The sequence below is a fragment of the Ornithorhynchus anatinus genome, chromosome 3 (genome assembly GCF_004115215.2).
Source record: "Ornithorhynchus anatinus isolate Pmale09 chromosome 3, mOrnAna1.pri.v4, whole genome shotgun sequence".
Classification (NCBI taxonomy): domain Eukaryota; kingdom Metazoa; phylum Chordata; class Mammalia; order Monotremata; family Ornithorhynchidae; genus Ornithorhynchus; species Ornithorhynchus anatinus.
The window spans coordinates 44,254,827-44,269,307 of NC_041730.1; the positions used below are offsets into that span (position 1 = coordinate 44,254,827).

The window sequence follows — 14,481 nt, forward strand, 5'->3', positions numbered from 1 at the left end:
CCCATTTTGCAGACAAGTGAACTGAGGCCCAGAGAAGTGAAATGACTCACCCAAGGTCATGCAGACGAGCGGCGGAGCCGGGATGAGAATCCACGACCTTCTGACTCCCGGGCCCGGACTCTAGCCACTACGTCATGGAAGAGCAACAAGCCAAGGACGACAGCCGTGTGTGGCCCGGTCCAGACCATAGATCTAGAGAGTTGGCAGAGTTGTCCTGCCACCTTGCAGCTACAGAACTTGGCACTTCCCGCCTGTATGTATATAGAGTTCTCCCAAGAGAACTTTCTAACTAACCGATCAATTGATTATTATCTGCTCTCTTCTCCTACTACACCCCAGCTCCTCGATTAATCGTATTTACTGAGGGCTTACAGCATGCTGAGCACTATATTAATTGCTTGGGAGAGTAGATCATAACAGAGTTGGTAGACACATTCCCTACCCAAAGTGAGTTTACAGTCTAGACACACATCAATAAAAATTACTGTTATAGTGATAATAATTATGGAGTATTTGTATTTATAGGACACTTGAGATGTGTGGAGCACTGTATTAAGTGTGAAGGGGAGAACAATGCAATAGAGGAAGTAAATACGATGCCTGCCCACAAACAGCTCATAGTCCAGACAGAGTCTGAGCCTCACAAGTGCTTCCCTGTCTCCAACTTCTTGCTTACGTGCCTTGTCCCTAGCACGGATCTCCTTTTCCTCCCCAGCTCCACCAAACCCCATCCATCCCTTTTTGAAATAACCCTCCCAAGAATTCACCTCCTCCAAGAGGTCTTCCTAACCCCTGTCACACTGGTCTTACCACCCCATCAACCCTGATGTGGATAGCCAGGACTGAGACCTGTGGGATACATAAGACTCCCCTTCTTCCCCACCTTTCCAATTTAAACTGTTTTTGGCAGTGAGTTGGTTGACCGCCTTCTGTATGGTGGATGTTCAAGACAATCCTTTTCCAAGTCTGTCAAGGCAAATGTCATCTGAGATGGAATCAGAAGCCTCACTGAAGTCTAACTAAATTACATTTATGGTTCCCCCCTGATCTGTGTATTGTCGCTCTATCACAGGAGGAACTTGAATTGTTCTGGCATGATTTGTTCTTCCCAAAGCCTTGTTCGTTATGTCACTGACCCCCTTCTAACTTTATGTTTTATTCCCAGAAATTAGTGTTAAAGTGACTGCCTTGTAATTACCTTTTCCTTTTCAAAGATAGATATAACGTTGACTCTTTCTCCAGTCCTCAGCAACTTCTCCTGCCAAGCACAAGTCTTCAAAATTAATGGCTAATGGCCATATGAAAATACCTGCCAAATTCTTATATGCCCTGGGATGCCACATGTTTGGACTCTACTAAAGAAAATGCATTCAGTTTTGTATGCATACCCTCAGTATTCTTTAACTCTTCTAGTTTGACTTTCCAGGCTCTTGAAAATTGAACTTGCTCTGCTCAACTATTCACATTGGATATTTTATAAAGAAGCAGGGTGGTCTAGTGGAAAGAGCATAGGCCTGGGAATCAGAGGACCTGGATTCTAATCCTGGCTCTGCCACTTGTCTGTTGGGTGACCTTGGGCAAGTCATTTAACTTCTCAGTGCTTCACTTTCCTTACTGCACTATACTAAGCGCTTGTGAGAGCACAGTTCAAGAGAATTAGCAAACACATTCCCTGCCCACAAATGCTTACTATGTGCTAAGCACTTTTTTAAGCACTGGAGTTATAATAATAATGTTGGTATTTGTTAAGCGCTTACTACATGCAGAGCACTGTTCTAAGAGCTGGGGTAGATACAGGGTAATCAGGTTGTCCCACGTGGGGCACACAGTCTTCATCCCCATTTTACAGATGGGTTAACTGAGGCCCAGAGAAGTTAAGTGACTTGCCCAAAGTCACACAGCTGACAAACGGCAGAGCCGGGATTTGAACCCATGACCTCTGACTCCCAAGCCCGGGCTCTTTCCACTGAGCCACGCTGCTTCTCGTAGAGAAGTAGATACAAGTTCATCAGTTTGGACACTGACCCTGTCCACATCGTGCTCATAGTATAAGTAGGAAGGAAGAGGATTTACTCCTCTTACAGATGAGATAACTGAGGCACAAACAAGTGAAGTGACTTGCTCAAGGTCATACAGCAAGCAGAGTGGGATTTTTCACATTGTGTCTTTCTCAGTAATGCCCTGAGACTGTTCAAGAAAATGAACTCTAGGAATTACAACTGTGCACAGTTTCACTTTCCTCTAGACTGTAAGCTCATTGTGAATAGGTAACATATCTACCAAACTTGTTGCATTATTGTACTCTCCCAAAGCTTAGTACAGTGCTCTGCACACTGTAAGCACTCAATAGATATGATTGATTGATTTTCATCTGCACAGCTGTCTTGGGATTCCTTCCCCCCAGGCTTCTATCTCCCTTTAAACCTTTGCCTGATTTTCCTTGTTACTAAACACTGCACCAAAAATAATGATGGTATTTGTTAAGCGCTACTATGTGCCAAGCACTGTTCTAAGCATTAGTGCCTCTGTTTTCTTCACTAGAAAATTGTTTCTGGTACAATTCCAAAACTTGGGTGACAATTGTTCTCCAGCAAATATCTTGCAAGTTAAAGTCTCTATCACTTGACCCAATATCTACTTTGGTTTCAAGGTCTAATATAGACTATTACCAGAAAGGGCATCACCTTTATATTTTCCCCTCCTGCTTTAGTCTTGTCCTTCTACCCACGGGCTTCCTTCTGTTTCCTGAGCACCTGAACCCGTGAAGAGATTCTACATATTCAGAGCTACATCATCTCCCTTTTTCCCAGATAATCTTCCGGAATTAACCGACAATCTTCTCGCCGATCATTCCAGTCATAAGCATTTACACATGGCACCATAGATTCTGGTTCCATTGTAGCTGCAGTCTTTAACTGACATTTACAATTCCTCCTGCTTATTTCCCATGTTCTGGGCATTTGTGATTAAACATTTATGTTAGGAATAGGTTGTAATAATAATAATAATGTTGGTATTTGTTAAGCGCTTACTATGTGCAGAGCACTGTTCTAAGCACTGGGGGAGATATAGGGTAATCAGGTTGTCCCACGTGAGGCTCACAGTTGATCCCCATTTTATAGATGAGGTAACTGAGGCACAGAGAAGTTAAGTGACTTGCCCACAGTCACACAGCTGACAAGTGGCAAAGCCGGGAGTCGAACCCATGACCTCTGACTCCGAAGCCCAGGCTCTTTCCACTGAGCCGCGCTGAGCCGCACTGCTTCCCCTTCCAATTGTCCCTTCCAGTATCCTCCCCCAAGTGTATTATGGAGTTTAGACTCCAGTCAATCAATTTGTGAAAAGCAGCATTGCTAGTGGACAGAATGAACTGTACTCGCTCAATAAATATGATTGCATGAATGAACACGGCCTGGAAGTCAGAAGGACCTGGGTTCGAATTTTGCCTCTGTCACTTGGCTGTATGACCTCGGGCAAGTCACTTAGCTTCTCTGTGCCTCAGTTCCCTCACCTGTAAAATGGGGATTCACTGCTGGGAGCCCCTTGTGGGACACGGACTATGTCCAGCCTGATGAGCTTGTACTATCGCAGAACTTAAATTGGTGCCTGGAATAATAATAATAATGCTGGTATTTGTTAAGCACTTACTATGTGCCAAGCACTTTTCTAAGCACTGGGGTAGATACAAGGTAATCAGGTTGCCCCACGTGGGGCTCACAGTCTTAATCCCCATTTTCCAGATGAGGTAACTGAGGCACAGAGAAGTTAAGTGACTTGCCCAAAGTCACACAGCTGACAAGTGGCGGAGCCGGGATTAGAACCCGCGATCTCTGACTCCCAAGCCTGTGCTTTTTCCACTAAGCCATGCTGCCGCTCTACATACTAAACACTCAACAAATTCCATCATCATCATCGTTATCAACAATCCACCAATTTTCTGTGTGCAGAGCACTGTACTGAGCACTCGAGAGTGCACAATACAACAGAATTGGTAGACACGTTCCCCGTCCAACAGTAGCTTATGGTATATAGGCTCTATCAGTTGACTACACCAGTTTTCCAAGTTCCCCATACCTTTGATCCATTATTATTTGGCCTGATGAGGGAAACTAAACTCCCCCAAAGACTCATTCCTTTGTCCCTTACGCCGCAAGCGTTTATTGCTCAGCACGTTCATCACGCAGGGACCTTTTTAAGGAGTGAGCTGGAGACCCGGTTCTTTTAACATTCTAAGAAGCAGTAGACGTTCGCCCTGGCAGAGCTGGTTGAGCACTTTCATAACTGTCCGAATGAAAAATGTATTTACCCCTTAGAGGATGCGAGTCATCATGAATATTAATTTCTTCCCAGTGAGACACAACCTCAATGTCCTCCTTGCCCTACCAGGGCACTCTTCACAACAGTAGAAACACTGTTAACACAGTATATCCTGAGACGCGCTCCCGTTTCTGGCTGAAAGGCCAAGCTCTCAACAGATGACCTGACGGATTCCTCCCCGTTTCCAAGCTGTATTTTCCAAAAGCACATCAGAGATAGGACAGAGAGTGTGCAATTCCTCGGCTGGCCAGGTGCTGGCACATACAGGCTAAAGTTAGAGGTCCAGAGCCCGAAGTGGCAGACACGCTTTTGAAGTTAAAGCCATGGGGCATTCCCGCTTTTTAGGTAAGCAGCGAGGCTGCTAAACCAAGCTACGTCGCTGTTGTCTGGGGCTGTGTCTCAGTCAAGAGCACAGGCCTGTCATGGCTTTTGGCCGGACCACAGGCAAACACTGTGCTCTTAGCACAAGCCGCCCATTTTCTGTTTGGGTCACTCGAATACCAGCCAGACAGAAGGGGCAGCATGGTTTCAGGAAACGAGTAAGGGGCTGGGAGTCACAGGACCTGGGTTCTAATCTCTGCTGTCACTGGCCTGTCAATCTTGAGCAAGTTACCTAACCTTTTGGTATTTGAGTTTCATCTGTCAAATGAAGATAAAATACTTGTTCCATTCAAACAGTAGTATTATTTGAACACTTACTCTATGTAGAGCATTTAATAATAATAATGATAATGTTGGTATTTGTTAAGCGCTTAGTATGTGCAGAGCACTGTTCTAAGCGCTGGGGTAGACACAAGGGAATCAGGTTGTCCCACGTGGGGCTCACAGTCTTAATCCCCATTTTACAGATGAGGTAACTGAGGCACAGAGAAGTTAAGTGACTTGCCCACAGTCACACAGCTGACAAAGTGGCAGAGCTGGGATTTGAACCCATGATCTTTGACTCCAAAGCCCGTGCTCTTTCCACTGAGCCACGATAGTATAATAGGACAGAGTTGGTAGATGAGATCCCTGTCCACAAGGAGATTGCTTTTCCCATCTCTTATGTGGTGAGCCCCGTGTGGTACAGGGACCGTGCCTGATCCTGTATTATCCTGTAACTGCCCCAGTAATAATAATAATAACTGTGATACCTATTAAGCACTTATTAGGAGTCAAACACAAGAGTGGGAACAGAGATACTGAAGTCTCATTTTTTAGATGAGGAAACTGAGGCACAGAGAAGTTAAGTGACTTGCCCAAGGTCACAAAGCAGGCAAGTGTCAGGTCTGGGATTAGAACCCAGGTCCTCTGATTCCAAGCCCCACACTCTTTCCATTAGATCATGATCCTCCTTACATTGTACTTAGCACTGTGCTTGGTACATACTAAATGCTTAACAAATGCCATCATTAGCATGATTATTATTGCAGTGTCCATCGACCTAATAAGCTCGCTGTGGGCAGGAAAGTAAATGTTTAACAAATGTGAGCAGTGGGCAGGGAATATGTCTACCATCTCTGTTAAGTTGTTATATTGTACTCTCCCAAGCAGTTAGTACAGTGGTCTGCACACAGTAAACACTCAATAAATGATTGCTTAATGAAAATTCTAAAATTAACTAAAAACCCTCCCTTCTTTTTCTCAACAGAAAACCATAGAAGATCATGACCACTGAGTTTGAGAAGCAGTGTGGCTTAGAGGATAGAGCACAGGCCTGGGAGTCAGAAGGACCTGGGTTCTAATTCCGGCTCCACCACTTCTGTTGTGTGACCTTGGGCAAGTCCCTTAACTTATCTGTACTTCAGTTACCTCATCTGTAAAATGGGGACGAGTGTTAGCTCTATGTGGAACTGGGACTGTGTCCAAACGTATTAACTTCTAGCTACTCCAGTGCTTAGAACAGTACTGCCTGGAACACAGTTAGTGCTTAACAATTACCATAATAATAATAATTATCATCATGAATTCCATAGTCTGTTTGTGGCAAGGGAGAAGAGAGATGGAGCCCTCTAAGATGTGGGGCCTGGGGAGATTCCCAAGTGGAGAAGTTGTGAAGTTAATAGTTCCACCTAAAGCTTGGACATTTGGTATTCTGTACTATGAGGTTCCATGTCGGCAGAAACAGCAGGGGAGTTATGCTTCAAGGAAAATACCGTCCATAAGCCAATTAAACATTTCTTTGGCATCCCAGCATCTAGCACACAGAAACCATGAAGACAGAGGAATTTGCGTCCACTCTCTAGAGAGAAGGATCCCAAGCCACAGAGTTAAATATCAGTTATTCAGCACTCCTAGGCCCCTGCCAGAGTCACTACCACAGGTAAGATCATGGCCCTTGGAAGACAGAATTTGCTCCGCAGCAGTTTTTCTTGAAATATACTTAAGTTTATCAAGCATTTAGGGACTCAGGGATAAGGGTCTGCAGATTAATTTAACAAACATTGGTTCTCTTTACCAGACTCTCTGCATTTTACGATTAGGCGAGGGAATATAACACCATCATCATCTGGTGACTTTTATCGAGCAGAGGCCTGGAAACCAACCAACAAAGAAATAAAAATAGCCAGTCCCAGGCTCCTTAGAATTTGCAGTCTAATGGGGGGGAAACCAACAGATATAAATCGCCAAATATACCATGCATAAAAGAGTAAGAACACAGATACAGATGACAAAAACAAAAATACACACCCAAACAGATAACAGACATCATGTAGAGTTGAAGCTGCTGATGGAATGAAATGATTAGGAAGTTGGGAATAATCAGAGAGTGCCCCTGGAGGAGGTAGATTATTTTAGAAGTGCTTTGAAGGTGTGGAGGGAAGACAGGAGAGAAGGAGTTCCAGAGAGTGGAGAAGGCAGGAGCAATTTATCAAACACTCTCAAGGCCAAGAAAACAGATGATTATTCAGGTTCCCAGGCCAGATCGGAGGTCAGTCAAGAAAATTAGCCTTGGCGCAATTGCCCAGGACTTAAAGTAAATTAGGGAGCCAACTTCTAGGAAATATAGGTGGAGGATATAATAGCCCTGCTGTTGGTCCAAGAGAAAGAGCACTGCTCTGGGAATCATCAGACCTGGGTCCTGAGGCCTTGCGACCAGGACTCATCCATCATTCCTGACAGGACTATCTATCGTGGAACCTAATAAATATCGGAGAGCAGGCCTGAATCTCTGCGTAAACAAGTAAAGACTTTGGGACTAAAATCAGCTTAATACATATCGCCTCCACTTTTTACACCCTTTTACCTAAATTTTCTTGGTAATCTAGTCTCTTTAGGCAGCACAAGGATGGAGACTAATGGGAGCAGGATTATGGAGGGAGTGTGTATGTGTGAGAGAGAGAGAGAGATAGAGAGAGAATAGGATAAAGGGAAAGGGGAAAGGGAGAGGAAAAGAGGATGGGGAGATAGGAAAAGGAAACAGACAGGAAAGGGAATGGCAATCAATCTATCTTTGGTGCTTACTATGTGTACAGCACTGTACTAGGTGCTTGGGAGAATACAATACTAAAGAGTTAGGAGACACAACCCCTGTCCACAAGGAGATGGCAATCTAGTGGAATGTCAAGAGGGAAAGACAAGGAAACAAGGAGATCCAAGGGAGATTCTCTCCCCCGTTTAGACTGTGAGCCCGTCATTGGGCAGGGATTGTCTCTGTCGCCGAATTGTCCATTCCAAGTGCTTAGTACAGTGCTCTGCACATAATAAGCGCTCAATAAATACTACTGAATGAATGAATTTAAGCAGTATTGTTACACGTGGTGGGGTTTTGTCTCTACGTGATAGGCTCAAGGCAGGATATATTAAGGGTCCCTTTCTGAGCTAGAGTTGGGGCTGGACCTCTCAGTCATTGAGGCAATGAAGCGGCAGAGGGAGGGGAAATTATAAAGAGAGAGAAAGATAGGGACAGAGTGAGGGAGGAACTCACTTCTCTATTACCGCCACCCTTGGTCGTGGCATTTCTATCCGGGATGGAGAGCTAGAATCCATTTCTCCTGCCAGCCTACTGAAAATTCAGCCAAGCAGAGTATTTGTGCTGAGCAGTGGAGGGGGGAACAGTGAGATCAGCCATGGAAGAAATGGTGGTTGTTACTCCTGCCACTGGTGAATAAGTGGACTCTTTCTTTCTCACCATATTCAGAGGTCCCAACAACCACCACCACCTCAGTAACCATCATTTCTGCCACGATTAAAAAATTTTATGTTACAATCTTGATCTAAAGAGGAACTTTTAATCGCTTCTGACTTAGGCCTGTAGGAGTAGAAACAATGGCAACTATTGAGAGCCTACTGAGGACAGCTAATCTCTTGAGAAAAGACTAAAGAAGCTTTGCCAAAAGAGAACTCACCATCATATAGAGGAGCGCACAATCTCTTTTCATGTGGGAAGATCAATCCCCAACAAGTGTGACAATCTACTCAAATCATAGTTCCTGGCCACCTTAATTTGAGGATAACTCTGAATGTTCTGGAAGCCTCGGATACTTAGATCTCTAGCAGCCTTTTAAGAGGAGGAAACAGAAGAGGATAGAGATGGGATGCAGGGAGAGAGGGATTTGGGCAAGTAGATGGAGCCAAACTATGTAGGTCAAACAGGTACCTGAAACCTTCCTCACCACTTACCTCTTTTTCTGCTTTCAAATTTATTCTCTCCCACTGTCCCTTTTTCCAGCTCCACCTTTGTTCAGTGGAGCTCTCTCTCTCTCACTCTTGCCAAAAAACAGGGTCCCCAAAGCCTCCAAACTCACCGAGGTCTCTGTAGTAAGCTGCTATACTTGAGCCGAACAGCTGTTTGTGCTCTCTACAGCAAAGCTTGTGAATGGTGGCCCGTGTATTTTCTCCTCTGGCCCACCCTACATTCTGATGTGGAAAGGGCAGGGTCAATCAGAAGCAGGCAGACCTGTTTTCCCCCTTACCTGTTGCAAATCCTCCATCCCCGAGCCTTCAAAGTTGCTCAAAGAAGCGCCCTAGGGAATGCCATCTTTGTTCCCTCGTTCGTTCTTCAGAGGCAAAACCAATATATATTCTTTCCACAGGAGCGAGGCAGTATGGTCCGTGCGTCTGAATTTTCAACAAACCTGGAAGAACAGTAATCAAATAGACATTCATTTTACTCCCCATTGTCTCATTGCTTTGCTTGCTTTGGATGCCTCAGGTTTAACATCATAATCATTACCTCTTTTCACCTCATTAGGCCAACCAGGCTCAAATGATGAACTCTGGTTCAATTTCATTGTTTCAAATTTAATTAGTAATTATAACACTGTCAGCAGCATCTGATATTTCAGTTTCCTAATGCTCTTCCCTAACCTCTCCTTTTATCTATATTTAAAACCAAAGTCACTGAATGCATAAGGTATCTGAATTATTTGCATTTGGGTTTACGCATTCTTCTATCGTAGATTTCCACATCTTTAAGCTCTGCGTGGCCATCTGGATCAGATTGCTGCTAAATCAAATCAGATAAACTTTACCTTTCTCCTATCTTGATTTATATCAACCATACATCTCCAAAGCTACAGCCTTGTTAAATCCAATTTATTTTCAAAGAGCTTATGAAATTAATTCAGTTTGGGGAACCTGATATACATTCTCTGAGCATGTAGTTTTTGAACAGATTCATGAAGGGAGAAGTGGATGGAATTACTGAGATAGGAATATTGGGTGATCTGTTTTCATTGATTCTTGAGTAAGCCTTGCAAGGCAGACTCCATCCAATTACTTAAGCATTTTCTAATCTAGTTCCTGCAACCCATCAGTATGTTAATATGCAGATTTTTGAGTCTTATAATGGTCCTGAACACAGCAGTGAAGCTGCAGTCTAACTCATGATGATTCAATCTAGCATTTTCCTAAGTTAGGACCAAGTTTTAGCTAATAACTCTGAATTAGGGGAATGATTGGAATAAGGGAAATCTTCAGAATTAAATTTTGGTGTCTGTCTGAAATTGACTTTGCTTTTGGGACTGGGGAGGGTGAGCTGAAACTCTAGCAACCATTGATCTCACTTAGAGATGAAGGCTGAGTTGCAGACCACAAAGGTGCTTTAATTGACATAAAGACTCCTGGGAAAAATTTATTCAATAAACGATGAAATTCATCCCAGTCCCCAGGGTTATCTTGGATTCAAAGGAATATTCAGGAATCGTACAGCTGTCTATGACTCCAATGACAAATCCATACTTTAGTGACTCTGAGGATGGACCCATTTGGGACAGTTAATGTCTAGATATCTGAATCCTTTGCAAATTGTCCCATTGGTGAGAACTGCCATCCATGAGGATCCAAAGGGGGCAGAGTTGCAATGGAGAAACATGATTTGGAAATCCCAGAGAGGGTATTTGCACTGTTCCAGGAGCAATTCGGTGGGAACTGTCAAGTAATAGGGTGGTCTTCAGCACTCCAAAACTCAGTGATTGAATAGGAATTGCCAAAGTAGGACTGAAAATTCTGCTCTTACAACATGAATAATGGAATTTTTTCTGGCTCCAAAGTAAAATTTATATGTCTCTTTTCCTAATGGTCAATGATGATTTATTGTAATTGTGCCATATAAAGGAAGTAATAAGTCATCATTATTGACCTATTCTGTTTTGCCCCTAATTAAATAAAAATGTGCACTTTGAGATAATACACTTTTTGTTGGAATAGCCTTTTACTGGACTTGGTTCTGTTAGATTTGTGCCTGACAGACTAGCTCACACAGCCCACACCCACCCAGCCCGGAGTTAAGACATGTGTTTGACTTTCATTTTCCTCAGGCTATTGCTATAGAAACCAGTCTCCTTTGCACTAGACTTCCATTGAGAAATCGAAATGAAAAGTTCCATCTCTCTCTTTGTAGCCAAGTTAGGGCTGAATGGAGTTGAAAGTTCACCATAGTCAATCATTCAATCAATCCTATTTATTGAGCGCTTTCTGGGTGCAGAGCACTATATCATATCCCCTCCCTCCCCCCCACCCTCTGCTCTTCCCCCTTCCCCTCCCCGCAGCACTGTGCTCATTTGTATATATTATTTATTACCCTATTTATTTTGTTAATAAGGTATATATCTCCTTGATTCTATTTATCTTGATGAGGTTGTCTTGTTTTTGCTTTCCTCTGTTTGGCTTTGCTGTCTATCTCCCCCATTTAGACTGTGAGCCCATCATTGGGCAGGGATTGTCTCTATCAGTTGTCAAATTGTACATTCCAAGCGCTTAGTACAGTGCTCTGCACATAGTAAATACTCAATAAATACATTGAATGAATGGATTTACTAACTGCTTGGGAGAATACAGCATAACAGAGTTGGTAGACACGTTCCCTGCTCACAATGAGCTTAGTCTAGAGGGGAGACAGACATTAATATAAATAAATAAATTACAGATATGTTCATAAGTACGGTGGGGCTGAGGGAGGGGTCAACAAACGGTGCAAATACCAGTGAAAGGGCAATGCAAAAGGCAATGGGAGAAAAGGAAATGATGGCCTAGTCAGGGAAGGTCTTTGGGAGGAGATGTGTCTTCAGTAAGGCTTTGAATGGGGGTAGAGTAATTGTCTGTAGGATATGAGGAGGGAGGGCGTTCCAGGCCAGAGGTAGGACTTGAGTGAGAGGTCAGTGGTAAGGTACCCAAGATCGAGGTACAGTGAGAAAGTTAGCATTAGAGGAGTAAAGTGTGCAGGCTGGCTTGTAGGAGGAGAGTAGCAAGGTGAGGTAGGAGGGGGTGGGGTGATTGAATGCTTTAAAATCTATGATAAGGAGTTTCTGCTTTATGGCAGGTGGGTGGGCAACCACTGGAGGTCCTTGAGGAGTGGGGAAATGTGGACTGAATGGTTTTGGAGAAAAATGATCTGGGCAGCTGAGTGAAGTATGGACTGGAGTGGGGAAACACAGGAGACAGGGTGGTCAGTAAGAAAGGTGATGCGGTAATCAAAGGGGATAGGGTAAGTGCTTGGATTAATGTGATAGTTTGGATGGAGAGGAAAGGGAGGATTTTAGCAATGTTGTGAAGGTTCAACTGAGAAGATTTGGTGACAGAGTAAATGTGTGGGTTGAATGAGAGAGATGAGTTGAGGATAATGCCAAGTTATGGGCTTGTGAGATACATAGGATGATGGTGCTGTGTACAGTGACAGGAAAGCCAGTGGGAAGACAGGGTTTGGGTGGAAAGATAAGGAGCTCTGTTTTGGACATAGTGTGCCCCTAATAAAAAGGGGATATATTAGGGGAAACAATACACAAAGCAACGACATTATAAACAGAAACATGAGGGGTTTAATAAAAACTCAGAATCTCCTCCCTCATTCAGCTTTTCCCCTCATCCAAGAAGAAGATCCAGTTTTTAGATAGCCATTGAGGGCTATCCTGGGTATTCAGTAGTGAGGAAGAATTAACTCTGATCCAGAACCAATGGAAAGGATCTTGTTAACTCAAGATATGCCTCAGTTTAGAAGAGAATGACAAAGTATTTGGAAGGAAATTCCTTTATTCATTTAAATAAGAAGTTATAGTGAGACTGTTTAGGCAAATTCTGTTGTACAGACATGCGTGAATTTATTCATCATTAATATGGTGTTAGAGTACAAAATCTCTTTGTTCACAGATCAAAATGCAAAGTGGTAAATTAAAGGACAGAGAGGACACAGGACCTCAGTGTGCAAGAGGATTGGGCCGAGGGGCTGGAAAAGTGTTGTGGAGTAGGACTGTGGAGTAGTAATTTTTTTAATGATATTTTTAAATGCTTTCTATGTATCAATCACTGTTCTAAGCACTGGGGTATGACCAAGTTAATAAGCTGGGGCACAGTCCCTCTCCTGCATAGGGCTCACAGTCTAAGTAGGAGGGAGAGCAAGTATTTAATCCCCATTTTACAGTTGAGGAAACTGAGGCACAGAGAAGATAAGCGTTGCCTAAGGTCACACAGCAAGCAATTGAGAGAGTCAAGATTAGAACTCAGGTTCTCTGACACCCAGACCTGAGCTATTTCACTAGGCAACACTGCTTCCCTACTATTCACAAACAGGAAATAATCTAAGAAGCTGACAACACTGAGGAATGACAGAAAACTGAAAAAGCAAAGGTTAAAAGGGCCAAGACCCAACGTATTTTCCAAAGCAGAATATACAGAGTACATACAGAACAGGATAAAATATTGTGTTGAAGAGAAGCAGAGGGTAAATAAAGGGCAGACAAGAAACACGATTATACGTATAAAAGGCTGTGGGTACCAATTAATAATAAATATTATAGGAATAAAAATAATCCTCTGACTGAATGAAGAAGGTTACTTGGTAATTAAGGAAATTGAGAGGCTTATTGGACATCTGAAATATCAAAAAGGAAGATAATGAAAGCATAATTACAGATAAAAATTAAAGAAGTGACAAAAATTACCCAGGAAAGCTAAAGGAGCAAATGAAAGGATAATAACAAAGAAGCGAAGATAAAGTATTGCAAATCTCTTAATTACTGTGTATAAAAAGCAAGTGGACAGGGAAGATGACAACAGGACTGTGGAAGGGGAGAAGAATAAATTTAATATCTTTGTATCTATACAAAAGGGATCACTTTTCTAATTCTGTGTCTCGGGAGTCTCGAAAGCAATAGTATCTAACAGAAATGATGACAAAAAACAGAGTTTAATACGGGGTATTTTTAACGTTAAATAAAAAAAAATCACTCTGGGATGCTTGGGTTATTGCAAAATTCCCTTTGCAGAAGACTTAATTCAATACTTATAGGCAATTTCCTTGACCAAATTTCAAAAAAAAAAGTATATTGATTTTTTTGAAATGTCCCCTGAAAATCTAATGGCAAATCAACAATTCTGTAATAGGAAAAACTTGAGAAGTCAAAAATGTTTTTCACCCAACTCTCAGAAGATGGAAAATTTTTAAGTGGACTCTGAGGCCAGAGACTGCACCTAAAGCATCACCTTCTCTAATGATTGATGAAATACAAATGGATCCCTGGGTTGTTTGCCCCCCTCCCCCCGCCCCATTCCTGGAATGACCAAAGAGCCAAACCTCACTATGTACTTGGTTGGTTTGAGATGGGGGAGTGAATTTGGATTGCTTTAACTAAAATCAGTTAACCTGATCCCATTTGGCTTGAGCAAATGAGTAAATGCTTACTATAAGGGGACTAGTATGTCAGTATCTCTAGGGGTCATTCGAGAGACTAACAAGACAAGACAGTTACT

The 14,481-nt window shown here is 42.8% G+C and overlaps 1 long non-coding RNA gene across 2 annotated transcripts in view; it reads right to left on the reverse strand.

The window, feature by feature from the left end:
* Nucleotides 1-14,481, reverse strand: part of LOC114810194 — a 274,482-nt gene that overhangs the window by 103,411 nt on the left and 156,590 nt on the right. For both annotated transcript variants that reach the window (XR_003757919.2, XR_003757918.2), the window contains exon 2: nucleotides 9,213-9,374. This is a non-coding gene — a long non-coding RNA (uncharacterized LOC114810194). The remainder of the gene's footprint in view (nucleotides 1-9,212; nucleotides 9,375-14,481) is intronic.